At 35.1% G+C, this 26,977-nt stretch overlaps 1 protein-coding gene and 1 pseudogene across 5 annotated transcripts in view; one reads left to right on the top strand and one right to left on the bottom strand.

The window, feature by feature from the left end:
• PCDH9 (protocadherin 9) overlaps positions 1–26,977 on the top strand; it is a gene marked incomplete at both ends in the record, with an annotated part of 855,790 nt that overhangs the window by 255,925 nt on the left and 572,888 nt on the right. The gene's annotated exons all lie outside the window — the stretch shown is intronic.
• On the bottom strand, positions 8,764–24,981 carry LOC308420847 (large ribosomal subunit protein eL6-like; annotated as a pseudogene). The gene is made up of 2 exons: positions 24,877–24,981; positions 8,764–9,453 (listed from the first exon to the last, which is right to left on the bottom strand). The product of its transcript is annotated as a large ribosomal subunit protein eL6-like (transcript).

The following is a 26,977-nucleotide window of genomic DNA, read 5'->3' as shown; positions in this document are numbered from 1 at the left end:
TAAGCCTATTTACTTTTATTCCCTTTAAAGATTGTTCCACCCTAAACAAACAAGCTACCACTGAGCTCTATCACTGCTTTTATAACATACTCTTAAATGCCATAGAAAAAAGACTACTGTCACATATTCTCTAAAGTGAATCTTAGTGGTTTTGCATTGATTCTGTTTTAAATTAAATAGTTTCTTGAGGAAAAACATAAATACCAAATTTTCACTGTACCATTAAAAATCAATAGAAGCTGTTAGAGAACAATAGATATTTGTATAAACAAGGGTATGTATATATTTTTAATATTGCTACATTTTAGAGATGACCAATGTTTATTTTATATTTTCATAATAAATACAGCATAGACCCCATATTTAAAAAAAAACCTAGCCATTGAACAATTGACATAAAGTCAGATAATTGGAGAAGCAAAAACGGTCTGGGTATTTTTTATATAATATTAGGTGTATCATTAATCTGATTGACATCTAACACCTTATTTCTTATCAACTACATTTTCTTCATTCTACATGTGAATTAAACTGTCATGAATGTTGGCCCTTTTTGTTTTCCCAAGCACCTGGTTATACAATGGGAAAAGTATTGATTTGAACACTAGTTGTGGGATGCTTACAAAAAAAAATCATATGTAGTCTTACAAAACTTTTATGTAATATATACAGAAGTAATACATGAAAGTGACCTCCATTATTTCTTGGGCAGAATTCAATTAACAGGACACTTTTTTTCCATAGTAATACCTGGGTCCTTTGAAATTCTCCGCAATGATTTAATTCTAATTAAGCATTTTATATAGAACTTACAAAATTCCTAGAAGAAGAAAGTAGATAAAACCAATGTAGAAAATTTTCTTATATTGTAGTCCCAAAACATTCAGATTAACATGTGTAAAATGATACAAAATGCTGAGGTGTATTGAACTGTAAGTTATTTTAGATCCAGATTTTAAAATATTTTGGGGAGATAATTATCATTTCACCTCCTACTTAAATTTTTTATAGAATGCTTATGACCAAAATCTTTGTTTAAAATACATATTTTTAAACAAATCATATCAGAGATATTTTATTTCAATTAAATTGAAAAATAGGGTGCTGAAGAGATGGCTCAGGGGTTAAGAGCACTGACTGCTCTTCCAGAGGTTCTGAGTTCAAATCCCAGCAACCACATGGTGGCTCACAATCATCTGTAATGGGATCTGATGCCCTCTTATGATGTGTCTGAAAACAGTTACAGTACACTCATATAAATAAAATAAAATAAAAAAAACAAAGAAAATGATTTGAAAAATAGTCACTCTATGACAACAAAGTCCATTTACAGACAAAACACTAAGGCTTTAGCCTTTATGCCGTTTGAATATCTTTCTGAAGAAAGTGATATTTAAATAATTTGGGTCTGTAATGCCACGCCTCATTTTACTCAGAGTATTTTATTTTCTAGAGGTGTTAACATTACTAGAAACATACAAATTTGTACAGATTACAATTTTGAAATAAGCATGTGATTAACACACATATAAATGTAACATATAATGTATAACAAACACGTATTACTGATTTGTGGTAAGTCAACACAGACTATCAGTTCATTGAAGAAAACCCAGAAGAACAGACATGGTTGTATTCAGGGACAATGCAAGGATCATACATAGCACGCTCTCACGATGCCACTGCCACTGCCCAATCAATTACTGACATAATCATAGAGATGCTGCACCGCCATCATCCCAAGCTGCAAGGAAAACTCAGCAGATACCCATAGTGTACCAATCCTCAAAACTACTGGACCAACTGTGGCAACAGGGATAGCACAACACTGGTTTAGTGGACAGCGTAAACTAGAGGATAATCACAGTGATGGTTTAGGAAACCGTCAAATAGTTCAGTGTAAGAAAAAGATATAGCTTCCTTAGTAATGGAGGCAACTAGAAAGAAGTGAATGGACCCTAGACTGCCATAAAAAGAAACCATGTGCAACAGAGAAGATGGGGAGACTGTGGTTTGTGGTTAGAAGACATAAGGGTATAGAAACTGCCAACTGCACAATGCTAGTAGAAGTTCTAGTTTATGATAATAAATGCTCTGCAAACTATAATCCTTGGGAATGTTATTAGAATCTGTATAGATCCTCTACTCAATTATCAAATTTAGGATAGTTGTCTAGAATTTCAATGGTCAGGCTCAACCATGATTGTCCAAAGTATGAATATCTTGCACAGCATTCCAAAACCATGGTTCATCTGGAATTAAGGAAGGTGCTACATCATGATGCAGGAAGCAGTGACCCAATGAGACTAAGTATATATGAAACTCTACCCTGCATGGGTCCTTCTGGCCAAAGACAGTCAGTCTAGCAATGACAGCCATCAAGAGAATAAAGAACATCAAGAACTGACTCTCAAACCTTTCAAGACAACTACAATTATCAAAAAGACATCCAGACATCTATGAAGCCTCATATGTAAAAGGATAAAGTAGCTGACTCATCAAATTCACTTCTTCTTCTTCTTCTTCTTCTTATTATTATCACTATCATTATTATTAATTATTATGTTCTTTGCAACCCAACTGCAGTTTCCTTTCCCTCTTCTCCTTCCAATACCTCCCTTGCACCTCCCTATCTAATCCTGAATCCACTCCTTTTCAGAAAAAAAGCAGATCTCCCATGAAAATCAACTAAACATGACTCATAAGTTGCAGTATAAGAAAAGGTGCCCCAGATTAGAAACAGAGTCAGAAACATACCCTAAGACAGGATATTAAAGCCTTGTAGCCCTAAAAGTTTTTTTTTTGGGGGGGTGGGGATTTGGGAAACATAATCGATGCTTCTATTTCTTTAGGTATTTTAGATCCATTAATCTTGTTTATATGATCTCGGTTCAACTTTGGTCCATGTTATTTATCAAGAGATCCATCCATTTTTTTAATATTTTCAAATTTTCTGCAATACAGTGCTCTCAAATTCAGCAGAGAGTTGTTCACTTTTCATGAGAATGTAGGCTTTATGTTGTTTCTGTTTTGAAATTCAGCTCTAATTAATCGTGGGGTGATTAGATACAGAGGACTCTCAGTGTACTTCCATCTGGTGAGACTTGCTTTAACTGAGAATGTGGTCAGTGTTGGAGAATGTTCTGTGAGATGCTGAGAGGAAGGTATATTATTTTGTGTTTGTGTGAATTCTCCCATGATTAGTTGTGGGTTTTTATGTGTAACTTAAGCTTAAGTAATATTTCTTTTTCAAATGTGGGTTACATTAAATTTGGCTTAAAAAAAATCATCAGAATTCAGAAGTAATCCTTGTAAATTTTTTTCCTTAGAAGAGTCTGATATATCCTCCATTTTTTTTTTTCTGAATAATTTTTCATTGGGAATCTACTTTGTTAGATATTTGAATAGTTATACCAGTTTGTTTCTAGGGTCATTTCATTAGAAAATCTTTTTTCAACACTCTACTCAAATAATTTTTATCTTTGATGTTGATGTACTTTTATGTAATAGAATGATGATTTATTTATTCAAACCCATTCTTACTGCCTTTGCTTGTTTATTGTGAAAATAAGTCAGTTGATAAGGAGAGATATTTAAGAGCAATGTTTGCTGATTCTTCATACTTTGGTGGTGGTGGCCATGTATGTGTATAAGTGTGTGTGTGTGCGCTTGTGTGTGTGTGTTTATGAGTTTCTCTGCTTTCATATATAACTTGGCCTTTTTCTTTTCAGTTTTTACTTTTATTTCTTTGTTCTATACTTTTAGTATTTTAATTACAATATGATTTTGTGATGGGGATTTTTTTCTGCTTTATATTATTTTGTATCCTGTAAGCTTCTTTTAACTTTATAGTCATGTCTTTCTTTGGAATAAAATATTTTATAAGTTTTATGAAAAATTTGAGTTTTTGAGTGGTGAATGTTCTCCCTTTTCTTTTGCAATTGTTTTCAGGTTTGATCTTTTCATGGTGTTTGATTTTCCTGGAAGTTTTGTGTCTGGAACATTTTATATTTAACGTTTTCTTGTATCAATATATCAGTGTCTTCTATCATATCACATACTCCTCAAACTTTTCTCTCTTTTTTATTGGATATTTTATGTATTTACAATTCAAACGTCATCCCATTTCTCAGTTCACTCCTCTCCAATCCGCGGTCCCCCTGCTTCTATGGAGACAGTCCCCTCCCACCTACCCACTCCCATTTCACTTCCCTAGCAGTCCACTACACTGAAGAATCAAGCCTTCACAGGACCAAGGGCTTCTACTTCTATTGCTGCCTCTAGTACATATGCAGCTGGAGTCATGGGTCCCTCCATGTGTGCTCTTTGGATAGTGGCTAAGTCCCTGGGATCTCTGGGGGTCTGGTTGGCTAATATCATTGTTTTTCCTATGGAGTTGCAAACCCCTTCAGCTCCTTCAGTCCTTTCTCTAACATCTTTGTTGGGATCCCTGTGCTCAGTCCGATGGTTAGCTGCAAGCATCCTCCTCTGTTTGTGTTAGGCTCTGACAGAGCCTCTCAGGAGACATCCATATCAGGCTCCTGTTAGCAAACACTTCCTGGAATTAGCAATAGTAACTGGGTTTGGTGACTGCATATGAGATGGATCCCCAGGTGGCACAGTCTCTGGATGACCTTTCCTTTAGTTTCTGTTTCTGGTTAAAATCTGGAGAAGGGTGTGTGGCCCCATCCCCAGACTAGGGACTTTGCCTAGCCTCTGGGTATGATGTCTATGGGTTCTCCCGCCCCTATTTGGGGCATTTCGGCTTATCTCCTCCCTGATGGGTGCTGGGAGCCTCTTTCTCTCCTAGCATCTATGACTTGCTGGTGGCTAGTGCCTGCTCCCAGTCCTCCATTGCAATATACCTCTGTTCGAATTCCTGATCCTATGTATATCCTCATTGTAACCTCTATACCTAATCCTGCCTGTTTTGTTACCCTCCCCTTCTTTTTTTCTCCCAAGTCTCTCCCATTCTATACCGCCCATTAGTATTTAATTCCAGCTTCTAAGAAGGACTGAAGCATCCACACTTTGATCTTACTTCTTTGTAAACTTCATATGGTCTGTGAATTATATCTTTGGTATTTCAAGTTTTTAAGCTAAAATTATTTACCAGTGAGTGCATACCATCTGTGTTCTTTTGTGACTGAGTTACCTCACTCAGGATGATATTTCATAGTTCTGTCCATTTGCCTAAGAATTAAATGTAGTTATCGTTATCAATAGCTTAGCAGTATTCCTTTGTGTAAAAGTACCACATTTTCTGTAACCATTCCTCTGTTGTAGGACATCTGGGTTCTTTCCAGCTTCTGGCTATTATAAATAAGGCTGCTATAAATATGGTGGAGCATTGTTATGTGTTGAAGCAAGTTTTGAGTATATGCTCTGGAAGGGTATAACTGGGTCTTCAGGTAGTACTATGTCCAGTTTTCTGAGGAATCATCAGACTGATTTCCAGAGTAGTTGTACCAGATTGTAATCCCACAAACAATGAAGAAGTGTTCCTCTTTTGCAACATCCTTGCCAGTATTTGCTCTTTCCTGAGTATTTGATCTTAGCCATTCTGACTGGGAAAAGGTATAATCTCAGGATTGCTTTGATTTGCGTTTCCCTGATGACTAAGGATGCTGAGTATTTCTTTAGGTGCTTCTTCTCAGTGGTCCAATATTTCATAGTTGAGAATTCTTTGTTGAGCTCTGTACCCCATTTTTAATAAGGTTTTTTGTTCTCTGGAATCTGACTTCTTGAGTTCTTTGTATATATTAGATATTAGCCCTCTATCAGATATAGGATTGGTGAAGATATTTTCCAAATCTGTTGGTTGCCATCGTGTCCTAATAACAGTGCCCTTTGTCTTACAGAAGTTTTGCAATTTTATGGGGTCCCATTTGTCGATTCTTGATCTTAGAGCATAAGCCATTGGTGTTCTGTTCAGAAAAATTTCCTTGTGACTATGTATTCGAGGCTCTTCCTCATTGCTCTGATAGCAGTTTCACTCTATATGGTTTTATGTGGAGGTCCTTGTCCATGTGGACTTGAAGTTTGTATAATAAGATGAGAATAGATGGATTTGCATTCTCCTACCTGATGACCACCATTTGAAGCTCCATTTTTTGAAAAATACTATCTTTTTTACTGGATGATTTTTGTTCCTTTGTCAACAATTAAATGACCGTAGGTGTGTAGGTTCATTTGTGGGTCTTGAGGTTTATTCCATTGATCTGTCTGTCTCTGTACCAGTACCATGGAATGTTTGGGTTTTTTGTTGTTGTTGTTGTTTGTTTTGTTTTTTAAAAATTAGGGTTTCTTTTTAATACAGCTTGAGGTAAGGGGTGGTGAATCTCCCAGAAGTTCTTTTATTGTTGAGAATAATCTTCACTCTCCTGGATTTTTTGTTATTCCAAATGAATTTGGAAATTATTTTTTCTAATTCTCAGAAGAATTAAATTTGAATTTTTGATTGGGATTACATTGAATCTGTAGGCTACCTTCAGCAATCTACATTTTATCATATTAATCTAATTTATAATATAATATATTATATATTAATAATTAATTATATAAAATATATAACAAACCATTTTTATTATAATAATGCTGCCCATCTATGAGAGATGGGAGATCTTCTTTGATTTCCTTCTTCAGAGATAGGAAGCTCTTGTCATACAGATCTTTCACTTGCTTGGGTAGAGTCACACCAAGCTATTTTATATTATTTGTGATCATTGTAAAGGGTGTTATTTCCCTAATTTCTTTCTCTGCATGTTTATTCTTTGAGAAAAGAAAGGGTACTGATTTGTTTGAGTTTAATTTTATATCCAGCAAGTTGCTGAAGTTGTTTATCAGGTTTACAAGTTCTCTGTTCGAAAGTTTGGGGATACTTAAGTGTACTATCATATCACCTGCAAATAGTGATATTTTGACTTCTTTCGTATCAATTTGTATCCCCTTGACTTCCTTTGTTGTCTGTTTTTTCTGGCCAGGACTTCAATTACTATATTGAATAGGTAGGGAGAGAGTGAGCAGCCTTGTCTAGTCCCTTGTTTTAGTGGAATTATTTCAAGTTTCTCTTCATTTAATTTGATGTTGGCCACTAGTTTGCTATATATTGATTTTACTATGTTTAGTTATGGGTCTTAATTTCTTGATCTTTCCAAGATTTTTATCATGATGTGGTATTGAATTGTTTCAAATGCTTTTTCAGCATCTAATGAGATGATCATGTGGGTTTTTTTTTTCCTTGAGTTTGTGTATATAGTGGATTACATTGATGAATTTCCATATGTTGAAACATCCCTGCATCCCTGGGATGAAGCCTACTTGTTTATGTTGAATGATCATTTTGATGTGTTCTTTGACTCGATTTTTGAGAATTTCCTTGAGTATTTTTGCATCAATATTCATAAGGGAAATTGGACTTAAGTTCTCTTTCTTTGGAGGAGTAAATGGCAGGAAATAATAAAACTCAGGGCTAAAATTAACCAAGTAGAAACAACAAGAACTATATAAAGAATCAACAAAACCAGGATCTGGTTCTTTGAGAAAATCAACAAGATAAGTAAACACTTAGACTAACCAGAGGGCAAATAGACAAATTAACAAAATCAAAAATGAAAAGACAGACATAACAAGAGAAACTGAGGAAATTTTTAAAAATCATCAGATTCTATTACAAAAGCCTATGCTAAACAAAACTGAAAAATCTGGATGAAATGGACAATTTTGTAGACAGATATTAGGTATAAAATTTAAATTAGGATCAAATAAAACATTTAAACAACCTCAAAACCCCTAAAGAAATAGAAACGGTTATCAAAAACCTCCCAACCAAAAAATGTCCAGGACCTGGTGGGTTTAATGCAGAATTCTATCAAACTTTCATAGAAGTCCTAATACCAGTACTCTCCAAACTATTCCACAAAATAAAAAGGGAAGGAACACTACCCAATTTATTCTTTGAAGCTACAGATTTTCTTTTCCACCTCCTGTTGTTGATGGATGTGTCTGAATTTATCATTAACTAACCTAGATATTTTTTTATCTTCAGGATTTTCTTGATTTATGTTTTTTTAATTTATTATATTTCCATATTCAGGTTTTGGACAGTTTTCATCATTTCCCTGGATTTCCTTAAGGGGTTTATTCTTTTGTTCTTTTCCATGGTCTCTGTTGTCTTCATAACATTGGATTTAATTGCCGGATGGATGTTCTTTGGATTTTTTTTCCTCTTGGTTTCTGATTCCTGTTAGGATTTTAGGCTTGAGTAGACTCTGGTTCTAGTATCTAGAGTCTTCATGTCCAGTAGAATGTTTTCCTAGGGGTTTGGTGTTTTGTGTGAACTCTTTTTTTTTGTGTGTGCTTAGGATTCCTGTGGTTCTCTGAGGTTCTGCATACTGGAGTAACCTCGGCTCTAGGTACCAGCTTAGTGTCTTAGGTTCTGAGAACTGGCTTGGCCTACAGCAGAACACTTGTCTTCTGTTGGAGTTTTAGGCCAGGATATGAAGCCCAGGAGAAGGGGTGTTATTGGGGACTCTTGCACTGATTTAAGTCCTGTCAATGGGCAACAGGTAGCGTCTTACCTGGGGTTCTTCGTAGTTACTCGGACTCTGGAAAAGCAGGAATCTTCTGCCAGAGTTGTCAGTCTGAATATGGACCATCACATTCATTATTTTATATTAACATATGAAGCCGGTTGATTAGGTTGTTAGCAATTTGGAACACCAGTTTGTGAGGACACAGCTGGTTTGTCAGCGAGAACTGAGATCACAGGTAACCGTGGAGCTGAGGAACAGCTTTAGTCTGTGGCAAAATCTGGGAGTCCACAGATTTCTGATCAGCCTTTTGTTCCTCTGTAATTTTGTATTTCTTCTCTCCGTGTGGAAGATCTCGCCCTCCTGATGCCTGGGCTTACGAAGCAGCTTCTTCTTGAAGTAAGCATCAGTCAGGTGTTTGGGGATTTTAACCTCGCTGATAACGACTTCTGTGGAGGTGGCGATGACAAACTTTTGGTGTGTTCTGTGCAGAGGAACTCTGTTGAAGGCAAGAAGTCCAGTCCCAGGTAGCAAGCCACTGCCCAGCTGCTTCAGGATAACCACTCTTTTGCCTCTCTGGCGCCCGGTGAGGATGATCAGGACAGTTCCGGAGTGATGCTGGAACTCCTCAGTGCTGACTGAAGGGCTTCTTGAGTAGCCCCTGAGGCACATCTTCGGAAAGATAATACCTAGGCACATTTTGAAGCTTCACCATCAGAGTGTCACCGTTCTTGTCCCCACCAACTATTTTGTGGAAACTAGCAAGGACCTCCTTTTTCTTCTTCGTTTCAACCACGGTTTTGGCAGCTGAATATTCCTTTTCTACAACACCGTTCTGGAATACATAGCAGATCGAGAGTACCTGCCAATTCCCTCTAACCAGGACAGGGTTTCGGCTGCAATGGGGCTTCACCTTCTTGGGCTTTTAAACCTTAGGGTTACCCTTTGTGGTGGCATCAGCGGCCAGAGCACCAGAGGCAGCAACATCTCGCCAGCCTTCTTGGCCACAGGTGTCTTCTTCGTATTAGGCTTTTCCACCTTTTCGCGCCATCTTTAGGGTTTATTATAACAGTATTTGCTGGCCATCTCTGCCAAAATTGGTCAAAAAGGGATATTAGAAACGCCTATGAATATAAACCACTAATTAGAACTATCTACCTTGGTTTTCTTTTTCACTTAAATACAGTTCTTTTTTTTTAGACACATCATATTATTGAAAAATAAACAGTACTTTCTTCAATATACATTTAAAATCTTTTAAGCTATTTTATATTTGTTCAAATTGGAACTTCTTAGGTTTACTTTTAAAATTTTGTAAACTCATTCACTTAAGTCAGGATACTGTAAGTCTCTACAAGATCTTAAAACAAGGTACTCTAAGTCATTCTGTATTTTGAGGGCCTATATACTTGTAAGTTTCATTTTCAGATATTAACTAGGTCAGAGAATTTTGTAATGAATGAGATGATAAAAACTGCAATGTTATGTCAATTCAAAACCATGGAAAACACTGAACACAGAGACCCACACATTTCAGAACAGTACTGATTTGTAGTCGTTGATCTCAGATCACAAATTTAATTGGGGCAGAGGCTTCTCTTGCTATTTCTAGTTACTATGTCAAAAGTGCCGCTTTTCTGCATTAACTAATTAATATTTCATTTTGGGGAGTTTGTGGTGAGTCACATGTCTTTATTGTCAGTCCTTTGTGATTATCAGCACTTGCAGAGCACACCAATGACACCGTTTTCAGCCCTAACTTCTATATCACACTTCTCTTATGCCCTCTCCTTGAGTAGTCTTTACATTCCTGTGAAAATTTTACATAACTTTCTTATTTCTTATTACATAGTCTATATTTAAATATGTGTTTTAATCAAGAGGTTTTTTTTTTAAGCACAACTTGTGGATAACATCACTTTTCTGGATATTTTATAATATTCACTTAAAGGAATATTAACCTGGATGCACTGCATATGTGTGTATTGTGTGTTGATACCTCATACAGCAAGCATGAAATTGTAAGGACTTCCCATAATTGTGTACATATCGGTACATGGTCATATGTGGAGACTAGTTTTCAAAGAAAATCATAGTCAGGTAAATAGGACAAGAATTTGAATAGGTTCATCTCAGAAAAAAAAAAAACCACTAAGTATAAAACACAGCATGACGAATCTTTTCGAAGAGAGCCACCTACTCACTAGCGTGGGTATGTTGCTGAATGACACTTCCATGGAAATGGGAAGAGATCCTATTTGTGTTTAACTTTAGTTTAAAACAGCAGTAAAGCTCCGTGCCTAATATAGAAATTCTCTCAGAGGTTTTGGATCATTTTATGAAAAAAAAGAACAAAATCTAAAAAGAGAAAATTACATCTATGAATGGTCTGTCCTGGTTGTATTTGTAAGGGGAGAAATGAATGAGATTTATGTTTGCAGTGATGTTGTGAGAATACAGATGAGTCCTTAAATATTAATAACACACTTCACAGAATTTGTTTCTAAAACTGAAAGCCATCAAAATCAATTTACTGGTGCTTCATGTATTTTATAGTTTGTCCCTCGCTTCAAAAATTTTAAAACATGTCATGAAAAGTGAACAGTTAATTCTGCATCGATGGTCCTGATTGCATTTTGTCATTTGTCAATTCTTCTAGAAATCTTACTATTTGGAAATTAGATATGGACTGCTATTTCATATGCAATCTGCTTTGTAATTCGACATTTCTAAACCACCGAGTTCAACATATAATCTCTGAAGTTATTTTCTTTATAGTTAGCTTTTGTTTCAAGGATTTATTCTTTTCCAAATAAAGATCGAACATGGTAGTATCTCTCCTACTTCAGTAGCTATTGCAAAAGAGGGGGTAGAAAGTGAAAAACACAACAAATTATTAACTAGAGCTTTATGGGACTTGAAAGTCTTTGGGTAGAAAGTTCAAAGACATGTAAGAAACTTTTTATTTGTGCCTAACTGAAACAAGGCAGGAAAGCCATATAGAATGCAGTTTGATATAATTCGTTGGACTTTAGACTAGAGAGGGCAGATAAGTGTGTTCAGGTTCCTCCTTAACCTTCAACTACAACTCAACTACAACTGTTACTCCTCTTGGTTATAAAGTAGGACCCATCTGGACTGAAATTTTCATAAGTTTTTGGACTCCAAAGAAAGGCAAGGTAATAATATAATTTCTGTTTTACTAATGGCTTTTTGGTTGTGATTGTTACACCTTTTCTTAGGAAAAACAAGTTGGCTCTAATGGAATGTGACTCGGTATATAAACCACACTCTAGAGCAGACTGGCTCAAGATTGACTGATCAACTGAAAACTAAGTTCATAGATTTAAAGAAAACGTTAACTAATTCCGGGTTACATCCTGTTTTACATGTAATTTTTGCTCTTTGTAACTAGTAAGACCTTAATGCAGAGTATCAAACCTTAAAAAAAAGAAAAAAAAAAATCCAAGCACTGACACAATTGTATTTGTATACATTTATGCAAAAATGTTTAAAATTTTTTCTTTTATCTTTGTTTTTTAAAATAAAATTAAAAAAAATAAAAAATAAAAAAAAGAATTTTGTTAAGCCATTAAAAAATGTATTGTGTTGTTTTATATGGAAATTTTTTGTTTGTTTGTTTGTTTTAGTGTCCTTGTAAGCTTTTGAAAGAGAGAGGTCATAAAGTTGGCTGATGGCTTTCTGAGGATAGGAAGTACTCTCTCTATCAACCCAGTAGATCAATTTCAGTTCTAGTGTTTTTTTTTCATTTGCTTCTTTGCTTAAAGCAGAAACGGGTATCTTAACTCAAAGTATGTTGTCATGTGGAATTTTTTCTTTTTAATATGTAAGGCATATTTCATTATGATTTGAATCTAGTATTTTCCAGTAAAGTACAGATATAAATCAAAATTTTCTCTAAATTATAAATGTTATCTTAATACATATAAAAGCTTATTGATAAATTTTGTCTTGCTAATAACTGCCTTTTAATTTGATTTCTCTTATTAGAGAAAAATGGTATGTTAGATACTTTTCTTTTGCTATGTTATAATGAAATGGATAGATGTAAGAAAGGGTTTATTTTAGTGTTCAGTTCCAAAGGCTATAGGCCAAAATGGCTGGGCAGAGATGCTATAACCTAATAGTAAAATATTATGGAGAGAAATCATGTTTTGCCTCACCATGAAAGTAGAGAAAAAAAAGAGAGGAGTTGAAGAACTCTATAAATACCTAAAGCCAATACCCAATGTCATACATCCTACAAGAAAGCTCTGTTAATTATTCCATAACCTCCCAAATATTTCCAGCAAATGGGACCAAATGATCAAATTTCCAAAGCATCTTATATTTGCCAGGTATAATTGCTGTATTGTCAGCTTAATACTGAATAAGCTCACCTGTATTAATTCCTTCTGAACTCTGGCCGGCTGGTACAATTCATCTCTTCTGGCTCATAACTCTTCTCCAAAGTGAATGATTCAAACTGGCTCCCCTTGGCTTTAGACTGAATTGCTCTACTCAAATATAATTGCTGTGAACTGAACTCAACTGAATTTTACCCCACTGCCCAAATTCAACTGAATTCGTGGACCTTAACTGAATTGCAAAGACTGCTTGAATTTAACCCTACTGAATCCACTGAACTCACAAACTCTCTCCCTCCCATCCCCCCTTCCCTTTTAAATAGCCTAGTTTTTCTGTTTTCCTGTCCTGAATGTTGGACTTATCCTATCTGTGACTTGTTCTGTTAAATCTTTCTCTGATTCATCATTTGTCTGACACTCTATGGCATTGTCTGGCACCAATAGGAGGAGAAACCCTTGGTCCTATGAAGGTTTATTTACACAGTATAGGAGAATGCCAGGGTGGTGTGTTGAGAGTGGGTGGGAAGGGGAGCATTCTTATAGAAGGGAGGTGGAAACCGGGAAAGAAGATAACATCTGAAATGTAGATACATGAAATATCCAATAAAAATGGAAAAAAAAATTGCCATTTTCAAATATGGCTGATTCCTTCTATAAACAAACTTTATCTTCATTAATACAGATTAAAGGTGTGTGTATCCTATCCAGGACAAACTGTAATCCTGGGTGTGTCAGCATCCTGGCAGGGTCATAAGTTTTAGATGTTATAACTTGGCAAACCAGTCATGTTGCTGGATTAAAGTTTCTATACATCAAATACATGAACGTGTGGTGAATGTGGCTAATTCACACCATCAGAGATGTTATGCCAAATGACAATTTAAATGACTTAACCAAATTTATTTATTTCATCAAATTTTTGGAACCTAGAAATACAAGATCAAGGCACCAGCATCACTGGGTTCTGTTAATAACTCTCTTTGTAGTTGCAGACAAATACAATCTTGTGTTCACATGGAGAGAAAAATACAAACTCTCTTATTTTCCCATATCAGCAGATGCCCAAAATCACCCACCAAAGTTGTCATTTTAGCAAAACATTCTTATTTTTCTGTTTTGAGCAGGGAACTAGCAAATCAGTATCTTTAGAAATGTTCCTTAGGTGTTTGTTTAGCACTTGGATCAGTTTTCTCTGCTTAGGTGAGTGAGCTTTCTATATTTTCTGATATAACATTAATACCTCTTCACTTATATGCACTAAAAATTCCACTAAGGTCAGAGTTCCATAATAGGCATTGCAGTTGCAGATATTAAACTTGGATTCATAATATTCTCTTAGAAGTTTATCTCATAAGCTGGACAAAGATAAGTTAAAAATAGAGTTTATAACAGCTGCCCATACAAGAGTATCTGGAGGATTCTGAGGCTAATCAGCACATGTCAGAAAGATGCTGAAATTTTACTTTCTGGAAGTCTCAATATTAGTCAATAATATGATGGGATTGCCAAAGTACAAATGAAATTTTAAGTCAGCACATAACTTTTAAAATGAAGTAGTTAAAGTCCATTCTGTAAGCTGTGTCTAATCACAAGGAAGAAGTAAGTAAAATCCTATGAGCTAAATTTTATATATACTACATATAAGTCAATTTTTCGATAGCTTCTAATTAATGATATCATAACTATGCAACCATAATATTGAAGTCAGATAACCATAGTAGTTAAAGATGCATTTGCTACATGTTGTGCCCTGGACAAGATTTGTTCCATAGTGGGAGACACCAGAATTATTATCAGTCTCAGATGTTAGTTGTTTGACTGAAAGTCAAAATATTACCTTCCAGGTAGGAAGGAAAGAAGAAAGGTGAAGTAGAAATGATTATTATCTCCGAATATCACCACAGGAGATAATTTCTTAGCCCTATATGATTTAATTCCCTTATTCTTTATTTAATGTAATCTCACCCAGTAGAATTGTGGAATACGTGTGTGTGTGTGTGTGTGTGTGTGTGTGTGTGTACATATTATTAGAAAACATTTCAAACACAGAGTGTGCATTAGATTTTGTTGTTGGAAGTGGAAGCAGTGAATAAAGACTCATCTGTACTTCATTAAGGTGTCTTTATTAAGAGATGTGGGGTAAAAGGAAAACATATTATGTTGAAAGAACAGAAATAAATGTAAAAAGGAACATATTGAATGAATTAAAAATAATTTGTGTGCTATTATGGCAATAAGTCTAAGTACTGAGAAACATTACATAAAATATATCATAAAAATTTATGATAAAAATAATTTGTGGTTATTTCTTAACCATTCACTAAGTATTTTTTGATAGTGATTTTGATTCAAATTTTATAACTATTATGGATACAGGGTCTAGATGTATTTCTGCTGATTGCCATTTCAGGGAAGTCCATTATAAACAAAAATAATATTCTGGCATATTATTTTGATGTTTGAACTCTTAGGTAAATACAAAAGATACATTTTCAGATATGGAATGAAGTTGTTTAGAGTTTCGTGCAGATTGCTGCCTGCAGTGTGTGTATGCACATCTGGATGCTTTTATATGCACATTCGGGTTTTAACTTTAAATATATATATATGGTGTTCTATCAATGCTGTTTACTGACTTTGAACAGTGGGAGGACTTGTGTAGAATATAACTGTCCTTTGGACAGGTATCCTTATGTGATGACTTTATAATGCTCGGCCTTCATACTACCATTTTCCTTTAAAACCTACTTTTGTTTTCTTTTATAAGATGCACTGTTAAAATGGTAGAACGGCTAAGCAAGAAACAGGCATTCTTAAAGAACCTATATGATAAGCCACGTGCTTTGTGCAAATAGCACAAAACATTAAGAAACACCAATTTTTAAAGCATGCATAGTAAAAGTATCAAGTGACATTGTTGTGCGATGTCACTTTAAATGGTTAGAACCAAGCTGCTGTAGGTGCAGGAGGTTGGCCATCACTCAATAAATGCAGGCAGCCTATCTTTGCATCAATTACTGCCTGAGGTGAGGTGCTTCCCACTATGAGTTGTGCTTTTGCTGGGGAAGCATTTATATCCTATGGTGCGCTGTCAGCACCCTGCTAGTTACTGAAGAAGAAAGTAGCTGGTATATAACCAGGTGAGGCATCCATCAGGTAAGGCACATAAGCAAGGCTGCAGCAAAATGCAGGGAACACAACCGGCAGTGGTGACTTTTGAGACCTTTGATGAAGCCAGCTTGCTTCCCATTGAACAGATGCTCATGTGTACCTTAACAGCTGAAAGAAACAATTGCAATGCACCCCGAATTTATTTTATATGGGGGGATTACCATACAAATTCACCTTCTCCTTTGGAATTTCTTTTAAACAGTTAGATTCCCCATAGGCGCTTAGAAGTAGAGGTTGTATCTACATATAAAAAGGAATTAGAAAATTAAAGTCATTATCAGGACCCTGCAAGCACCAAACTGCTCTGTGTTTAAATAAATGCTCTAGAAACTTCAAAGAGGAAAAGTTAGATGGCACCATCAATTGTGTGGTTTTCTGTTGGAAGATCTACCTATGGTGTTGGGACATCTGTGTCAGTACAGGTAGAGACTCCATTAGGTAGTGATGGCAGAAGCAGACCATAGCAATTCCACACAGTCTTCTTCGCTTTCTTCCTTCCATATCATTCTCCAGAATTTAAATTGGTAACTCGAGTTGCTTATATTTTGAAATAGGATCTTTGAAGCCAATTTATTCAAATTTAAGTCCAATTATGTTAGCTTTCTGATGTGGAAGAAAACTCCATGTGACTCTGAGAAATGCATTCCCTTCTCTTCATTTCTCAGAGATGCTTTTAAATCCAGAATCTGGAAGGAGCCCCCTCCTCCTCCGTACACTTGAATGTGCCTGTATCATCGCGAACCGTTAGTGTATATTTGTGGTATATTTAAAGGTAGAATTAAAATTAATTAGTACATGGACAAAAACCTTCCATGTTTATGAGACATTTTACATTCTGTTTGTCTTTGGTACTGAACTAGAAGTTCTAATGTGCTCTGCACGTGTATCTCCAAAAGGCGAGTGTAGCTTCTATACACACCATGGAAATGTTTCCACTAGTAAACATTGGGAAAATGATTTGACTATTACGTTTCAATATTTTCCTTACCTCTAAGCCAAGGGTTAAGGCTACCTGAGAGAACGTTCACATTCAACCAGCTGTCTTTAGTAATGAGAGAAAGTAAATACACAAAATGAAAACCTGTTCGATGCTGCATGACAGATGGATGGATAAACAACATGGGGAGACACAGCTCTTCGTTGTTAAGTAGACAATGGTACATTTTGCACATAGTTTTAATCATTTAAAAAAAGTCTGCGTGCCACATTTCTTAAATGTTTATGGGCATTTTCAAGGTCCTATAAGGTAAAGTACTTAGTTTCTAGACAGCTATTTCCTATATCTAGAAATCCATGGTCACTTATTTTATTTTAATTTTCATGTCTGTCACTTATGATAATTAAACATATAACTCTCCTATTTAATCATATATGTACACCTAGCATTCTCAAGAGAGAGCAATATCCTCCCAGAACTGAGCCTAATAGTTTCACTATTCATATTATTAATGAGTAATATAGATTATCTCCACCCTTTATGGTGAATCTGTGTCTCACAATCCTTGTATTTATATAAACTGTACCCTTTTGAAAATTCTTCATGGCATAACTTAGTGGCATAATTTCATAGATGATGAAATTAATATAACTAAGGGTTGAGTCAGTTTCCAAACTACAAATGGCAATCTGGATTTCAGATACTCTCCCGTAGTATAAATTAGAACTTAGGAAATCATAACAGAAGACAGAACCACTAACCTCAGAGTGCATGGTGACTCTGGAGCATGCACAACTCTGTCTTGTAGCTATTACATGATTCTGTTTTAATACAATTATGTTAGTGTTTACATTATCTGAATCAATATTTCCCCAGAACCTTTGACAGACACCTGTTGTTTCCATTCGAGAATGTGACTTTATCCTTTGAGGTAGCAAACGCTGCTCAGGACTTCTCAAATGAAATATAGTGGATACTGTCCTACACCTTAATGTCCAGATAAGGCTTACAAATATGGGGTAATTCTGAAAATCGAACTTTGTTTAATTAGTTTTAGAGTATTTTAATTCTGTTTCTGAAGACATCTCTCTGTTTTGCAATTTCATTTTTTTTATATAAATCACCCATTGACTCAAATTTTAAGTAGAGAAAATCTGTCAGATACAGACATTCCAAGTTCAGAGTCTCTTGTCTACTGCTGTGATCCCTTTATTTTGTTTCTCTATTAATTTTTCCAAGTCTCTGTTCTTTTCCTTGTTTCATTCCATCTAGACTGCTAAGATGCCAGTTGATGAAAGATTAAGACTCCTTATGTCTCAGGAGTATTTACATTTTAATGGTGGTTTCCTGCTGATCAAAAAAAAAAAAAAAAAAAAAAAAAAAGCAAGAAAGAAAAGAAAAGAAAAAACCCTCCAAGATCCAAAGGAATGAATTCTAAAGGTAACAGGAGGGAGAGATATTTTTAGAAGAGAGCATCTGGCTCGCCCCTCTAATCACATCCCATAAGCTGCCTACTCCATTTATTTGTAAGACCTTGCCTCTGCTGTTTACCATGAGAAGGCTCTCTGTAATTGCACATGCTTTTTCAAAGGTTTAAATCCTGTGTGACATTGGTACCTCGGTGTTTGCGTTCTCTCCCGGCGCTGTGTTTCTGATGACTGGAACAAATTTTCAAATGCTTTTTAAAAGGGATGTAAGTCCTTGAACAAAATGAAAATCTGTTGTTTTAGCATATTTGGAAGAGTGCAATTCAGCTGTCACAGGAAGCACAACTTGCATGGAAATGCCCTTTCTCGCTCACTGTATTAGCATGCACACACATAAGAGAAATCCCATTTTGAATGTACTCTGGAGTCCACTTATACACCTGAACATACACATGTGTATGTATGTGAGTGCATAATAAAGAATTTAGACAACATCTGTCATGTCACCAACAGGACCCTCTTTTCAGAGTATATTGACTCAAACAGTGTGTCTGCCTGCTTTCCTAATGAAAAGTACTGAACAGATTTTTTTAAAAAGCTCTTTTTTCCTTTTTTCCCATTCTAGCATCAATTTAGCATACACACTATGTTGTGTGTTCTCACATAGTAATTTTCAGTAAAAAAAAAAAAAAAAAAATATATATATATATATAGATATATATATATATATATGCCCCTGACTGAGACGCTTCAAACATAGACTGCTGAATAATTTTCCCAAATGCTTAGTAATTAAATGTGACAACAATGCGTTACAATATGAAGAATGATGATTGAAGAGTATCTAATGTGTTTGTCTTAAGGAGAATGTCAAAGTTCCCAATAATCTCTGTCACCATTATACAAATTAATATCCTAGTATTTGATGGCTTGGTACAACTGTTTTTCCACAAAAATCAGTGATTGCTGCTCACTTCAATATTTGCATAAAGTTTATAGGTATTTTTGTAGGTCTTGTTTTACATTATTTAGTTATTTAGTGTTTCTTCTTTGACATAGTAGAACTTACAACGAAATTTAAAGTTTTTAGTGTTATACTTTTTATTTATTTATTTTTAAACAGTGCACCATCCACTAATCATTTACAAGAATATAAAATGTAGAAACAAACAAACAAACAAACAAACAAGCATGCAAATATTTACCCTAATACAAAACTGGTTAGCGACACAAATTCTGCATTCTGACATAGGAATATAAATAATTTTGAAGAGCAAAAAGGCAAGACTGATAGAATACCTCACATCACATAAGTTTTATGAAATGCTATTAAACATGACTTTGGGTTAGTGGTCACTGATTTATCTGTAGCAACCAAATTCACACTAAACCAACAACCGATCTTCTGTAAATTGCATCTATTTCTGAAGTTGTAATAAATTGCAGCTCTTACACAGTGTGAGTTTTGAAGATTGCCTGCTTGTGTTCCAAATGCATATGGTGAGCTCATCCTCATCAATATCAGCATCCTCTGGTTCACACAAAGTCAGTTTATAAGGTATCACTGAAGCCTGCCTCACCTGCATCCAACCTACTTCTTTTACTGCATGTCATTTCTACAGTAAGGTCTATCCTGCCATTCCCATGAGCCGTAAGCTTTCTAGCACTTTCTCTTTTCTTCCAGATCACACTGTTCTAATACCTACTTGTCTTCTCTCTCTTCATTCAGCGCTTCTTGTACAATCTATCTCAGTAAGGGGAGCCAAATTCACCTTGCTAAGGAGAATCTCCAATTATGTCAGCCCATTTTAGCTTTACTCTTTCCCAAATAAAGCATGGCTTGATTAGGGCTCATTATCCTGGGTGTGTTTGTATGACCTTGTAAAATTTCTCCCCCTATCTACCTTTCTAACCTTGTCCCAAATGTTTCCTTTTTATGGAACCAAAATATTAAAAAATCCTTTCATTCCTTAGTTTAAGTAGGAACTTTTACTACTTAAACCCTTTAGTTCAATCATCTAAACAGATTTCTTATGTATCTTTTAAATTTTATTTTCTGACCCAAACTCCTATCTTTGCCATACTTCAAAAAGAAAATGTGCAGTAGTAACGTGACACCACTAATTTTTGTATGTCTCTCTCTTTCCTCTTCCAATGGTAATTATATTTTGCCTACACTGCATGATCTGAACATCAGACCAGTCATAAAGAAGAGCATGATTATCAGTTAATTTTAGTAAACAGCATATTACTAAACAAGAAAATATTAAGTTTATTACACCTGATTTTTTTCTTTGTTTACTCATCATTGAAACAAATGTAATAATTTGATACTGGGTATGTTTTTAAAATTAAGACAGTTTATGGAAGAGCTTCTTCTACCCTTTATTGTGTAGTGTAAGAAATCTGTACCGCAGGACACAAATATTACGGATCTCCTGACTCTTTGAATTCCAGCCATTGTACAGATGTATCAAAGTGCAGGCTTTCAAGGAGTTGGTCCATGGCTGAGCAAGTTTGCCAACAAACAAACATCTTCCTACTCAATAAAGTAAACCTGGTTAAATAGTTCTTGTAAACATCTTGGATCCATATGTTAAAATTTACTTCCAAATTTCATTTGTCATTGTTTCAAAATTAAGAAGAAAGAATGTCTGTAGAAAGAATATGAGGTATGTGGCAAAAATGGTGTATTTATTGTACATTTATTTACTGTAAGTTATACATGGCTTTATTTTGTAGAAAAATGTATTATTGGAGTTATACTTGTAATATCTTATAATTGAATATTACCTATATAGTCTATAAATTTCTATAGATATTTCATGTTATTATATAAAGAATAGGAAGGAAGTTCAGATAAATAAGATTTTCACCATAAACTTTTTGCATATGATTTTTATTTTAAAATATTTGAAAACTAAAGTTATAAATTTAAAAGAGATCTATGAAGATATTAAGAATTGAAAAAAAAAATGAAAAACTCAGCTTCTCTGTTTTTCCAAACTCACGAAAGGCAAAAAGGAATATGAAATTTGTTATGCTGTTATTTTAATGCTCAGTACTGTAGTTTATACACATACATGGGAATTATCTGTCAGCATTTGTGGGTTTTCTTTTACTTCATTTTTGTTTTCGAGTTTTGTTGCTATAGTTTGCTTTCCTGAGTGAGAAATGAGGTTGCCATTCCATAATCAAAAATTATGACTCAGAATTGTCCCTGTCTAAAAGAAAAACTGGAGACTGAGGAAGAGGAGGTCCAGTGACAGGCCCAAATGGGATCCAGCTTAAGGGGATGCTCCAAGGCCTGACGCTAGTACTGACTGAGATGCAGAGACTGACTTAGTTTTCAATATATTGTCTCATTGTTGGAAATGAGTGAGGATTTTGAGCCCCTTTGTACTTCTTCCTAGAAGTTATGTGTCATTTGTACATACTTTGTAAAATAATGCTGAATAGATTGCTTGACACCTTTCAAACTGATAGGCTACTTACTATCCACCTAATTTTCACAATCACCCAAATATATAGACATTGATTCCTTATTACTATTTAATCTGGCACTCTGAAAAATTAATTTTTTTGAATTTTTCAGAAACGGAAACAGCTTCAGACAGTTTATAATCAAGAAGATTCTAAATCAATTCTGTTTCCACATTTCCTAGTTCATATTTTTTGCTTCAAACAGCATATATTCATAATTTCCTTTTTTCTTTATATTCCCCACATATACTAGATTTTTGGATCTTGTTTATGCCTATGCATATAAATGTACAGTAAATAATATATGTACATATATTTATGGTCTTGGAGAATACTTACTTTAGTAGATGCCAGTTTTAAAAGCTTAATTTAATACACTGTTTTTTTTTAATAACCTAGAGTTTGCATTCATGTAATGTGTCCTGATTTGTTGATAGTGTAATGGCCACCCACTAATGAGAAGTAACAGGACACTGAAATGCTTAGACAGACAGATTTGTATTTAAGCACATAATCCCTGCAGACACGATTTTTCATTTTATTTTTAATATATGTGAGTGTTTCACTTGCTTATGTCTTGTTCATCACAAACAGGCTGTGAAGTACAAATGAGGGTGCCACCTTCCCTGACAGTAAAGTTATAGAAGGTTGTAAGTCACCATGTCAGTGAGCAGAGTCAAACCCAAGTTCTCCAGAAGAACCGTCAGTGAATACTGAACCCTCTCCCAGGCCTCCCAAAATTAACACACTTATAATCTTCAGCGAGAGTCAGTTTCCAGAGAACCGAGAAAGCAAATAGAAAACTTCCATTATGGTTGGAAGGATGGAGGCCAGGAGAAAGAGATATTAAGTTTGCGTCCACCTAGAACATTCTTAGCATGAAGACTCTCAGGCAGGGAAAAATTTCACATGTGTAGAAACAAGCATGCTTTTTATACTTTACCTTTTTAAAAAATTATGTCTAAATAATATAATTTCTGCCAATATTATGAACATCAGCACAATTCCACCATTCACGCAGGCAGCAATGAGTGATTCTCAATTTAATGCTCAAAATTATATATTTATAGAATATTTCTTTCCCTGCCTCTTGGAGCCATCTATCAAGTACTACTGATATGTTTGATATGTGAATAATTTTTCGATTCTATATTTCATTTCCTCTTTTTTTTTATACTTGGTTATTTTATTTATTGGTATTTCAAATATTTTTCCTTTCCCAGTTTTCCCTCCATGGCCCCATCCCCTCCCCCTGCCTACATAACTGTGCTTCCCCACTCACCTACCCACTCCCACATCACTATCCTAACATTGTCCTATGCTGGGGCATCCAACTTCCATAGAACACAGGGCCTCCCTCCCACTGACGCCAAATAAGGCGATACTCTGCTACATATGCAGCTGGAAAGATGGGTTTCTCCATTTGTACTCTATCCTTGGTGGTTTAGTCCCTGTGAGTTTTTTTTTGGGGGGGGTTGTTTATTTGATATTCTTGTTCTTCCTATGGGGTAGCTAACCCCTGAAGTTTCTTCAGTCCTTCTAACGCGTCCATTAGGATCCCCATGCTCAGTCAGATGCATCTGCATCTGCATCTGTATTTACCAGGCTTTGACAGCTATACCAGGCTCCTGTCAGCAAGCATTTCTTGCCATCAGCAATAGTGTCTGGGTTGGGTGTCCGTCTGCAGATGGGATGGATCCCTAGGTTGGGCAGACTTTATATGGCCTTTTCTTCAGTCTCTGCTCCACTGTCTGTCCCTGCATTTTCTTTTGACAGGAGGAATTTTGGATTAATATTATCGAGGTGGGTAGATGGCTCCATCTTTCAACCAGGAGCCTTGCCTATCCATCGGATAATGTCTCTAAAGGTTCTCTCTCCCCTTTGTTGGGTATTTCAGCTAATGTCATCCTTGTTGGTTTCTGGGAACCTCTTGGGTCCCTGGTATCTGGGACTTTATGGTGGCTACCTCCAGTTCTGTGTCCCCCACTGCTACCCACCTCTGTTTACATCCCTGACCCTCTGTACTTTTCCCTGTCTCATGATCCTTCCCCATTTTCCCTCCACTTTCTTTCTTCCGCACAGATCCCTCTCTCTTTAGAAACTGAAGCATCCATACTTTTGGTTTTTAACATCTTGACTTTCATATGGTTTGTGAGTTGTATCACGGGTATTCCCAGCTTTTCTGACTGATATCCACTTATCAGTGTGTACATACTATGTGTGTTGTTTTGTGACTTTTAAAAGCTGGTTTTGATTATTCCAACCCATATTAAAAAGGTAACTTTGCTTTATCCAATCTATAAATTTAAATGGTTATTTCTCCCATGATAGTTTCTCCTAAACAAAAAATACTAATTAATTTAATTATTTAAATTCTAATTAAATATATGGTGAGGTTGACCCATAGAATTTGACACATAAAGTTGCCCAGGAAGTTGACCCAAATGATTATGAATAATAATACAAAATTCCACTTGGTGTTATATTAGTTGAAATATTTAGAATTATATGTGTAAGCAATGTTTTTTTTTTTTTTTGAGTTGAGTTTTTGCCATGTTCTTTTCTAATGTTGCTATTAGATGCTCACATTGTAGATTAAGAACACTCCCCTATTCTACTTCTCTGAAGATTTTTGGGGGAATTTATGTGTTTTATTACATTAAACCACAATAAATCTTAACTTCACAGGCACTGTTTCCTATGATATCTCATTGTTATCCTTCATGTGTAGAATCTTTATTATTATGCATTTTATATTTTTTCTTTTCTTTTATGTAATAAGGGGCTTTTATAACATTATTTGTATTATGAATAAATCGGAACCTATCAGGATGAACCTCATGTGGTGAGGTTTGTAAAGGTCCTGGATAAAATCTTCACTGCTTCTTACTCTTGTTTGTCATTCATGCATCACAATATACATTCACCAAACATTAAGACTGTCTGCATTTCCTTTTTACCTTTGCACATGGTTCTTCTATATGGGCACGATTCATAGAATCACTGGCTATATGATGCAATTCACCTTCTACCATATCCACAGAGAGAAATCTCTGAATCTCCATGTTTTCCACTGGATCTCAAAGCTGTAATCCTTTCATCACACGGGTGTTCTTTCTGTTATGTTCTATTTCCATCATATGCACTAGGCTGAAGAAGGCAGAAGCCTGTATCAGATTCCTCAGAACTGAAGTTACTGAAGCTACCATGTTTGTACAAGGAGCCAAAACTGGGATCTTAACTACCTAATCAGTGCATGTGTTGAGTTATGAGCAAATGTAAGAAAATACATTAGTATACGGTTGTGACTTAGTGCGTAACATTCTTAATTTTAAATACAATCTAAGTGTTTCTATCAGAATTAATTATGTGTTGTAAATGCACATGTGAATTCAAACAGCAGTGATTGTCACACACTATTTTCATCTATGTATGTTACATCTTATACATATGTATATATGCATATATTTGTATATATGTTTGATATATATGTAAATATACTCCTATACTTCTAGACTCAAAAGTAAAAGGTAAATGTGGTCAAAGCAATTTCCTATTGCTTCCCTACTCTTGAAGAGGTTATAGTTATGGATAATGTGTAAAAGAGAAAAAGGGAATTCTACAAGTTTAAAATCATATTTTCCCATTATAATGTTTAATAGTATATCATCCGTATTTAGTGATTCTCCATGAAAGTTGGAACTATTGAAAAGAACATGGCTATGACAAACAGCTAGCATAAATAAAAATCCCTAGAAAATCCCTTTTTCAGATTTAGTGATGATGTATTTGCTTAATTGTTTTTTGATTTACGTCAAAACCCTCCATTCAAAAAATAAAGAGAAGGAAGAGGGTAAAGGACCGGAGATGGAGGGCGGGTGCGGAGGGTGGGAAGCAGAGGAGGTTTAGATGGGAAAAAAGTGGAAGGAGAGTGGGGTTGGGAAGGAAGGAGCAGCACTTGTAAATTCAAGAATTCGACTAGGCATTGACTCAGTAGGAGGGATTAAGATGAGGTTTTGCAGCTATTAACCAAAACTATCATTCTGAAAAGGTGCCTTTCCTTGTAACTCGGACTGAATTCAATCAGCTTCAGTTAATGTCACATAGTTCTGTTTTATACCACCCAGGCTGTTCACTAGGCAAGTAACAAAGCAGACAGTGGATCTGAAGGTGATGTGCTCTGGTTACATTTGCCAGCAAGACTTACTTGTATATAATTTCTTAGATCCTGAAATTAGGCAATGTTTATATATATATATATATATATATATATATTCAAATCATTATTTCCTTAGTGTTATTAGAAAAACAAAATGTGTTTTATCCTAATTGTTTTGCCCAATCTTGTTTTTATAAAATTATTGGATTCTAAATGTTTTGTGTGCAAATAAATGTCATATTTTTTGTTGTTTAATTAGAACTCATTCCAATTAATCCAAGTTTTTAAAGTAAAATTTACAAAATCCAAGACATTTCACAAGATTCTAAGACAATAATTGATAACTCTTTTGCCTTGTTTGTCTGAGATTCAGATGGTTCCTGCTCTAAATGGGAGAAAAAAAATGTTTTATTTTGACAGAAAAACAACAACTGAAACTCCCTTTTATCTTGGGCATGGTTAAGTACTTTTATAAATCTAATATATGAACCAACTAGGGCATTCACGTTCCCAATTTAGAAACTGAGGTTTAATAAATCTACTATTAGAGTAATATCAAGTCTTAAGTGTTTTTCTCAGTGGGTGACAAATTTGGCTTTGCTATTTGTATTATGAAATAAAACAAGCTACAATCTGATAATAAATATTACCTATTTGCCAACATAGTCTTTCCTAGCGAGTTTAATGAAATAGCTACTTAACTTCTTTGCCTGAGAAACTGAAGACTTATATCCTTTAAATAATTCTTTAGTGTTCTCTTCAGTGATAACGCTAGACATATACCCATGCCTTAGGTAAAAGGTCTTTGGATCACAGGTTTCTATCATAAAAATGCCATCAAAGAGTACATTTTTCTTTCTGACATATGTATTTGGAGTAAGAAACAATAGGTGTCTCAAGTA

Source organism: Micromys minutus (genome assembly GCF_963924665.1).
Source record: "Micromys minutus genome assembly, chromosome: 5".
NCBI classification, from domain to species: Eukaryota; Metazoa; Chordata; class Mammalia; order Rodentia; family Muridae; genus Micromys; species Micromys minutus.
This window is presented reverse-complemented; position numbering and strand designations above follow the sequence as displayed.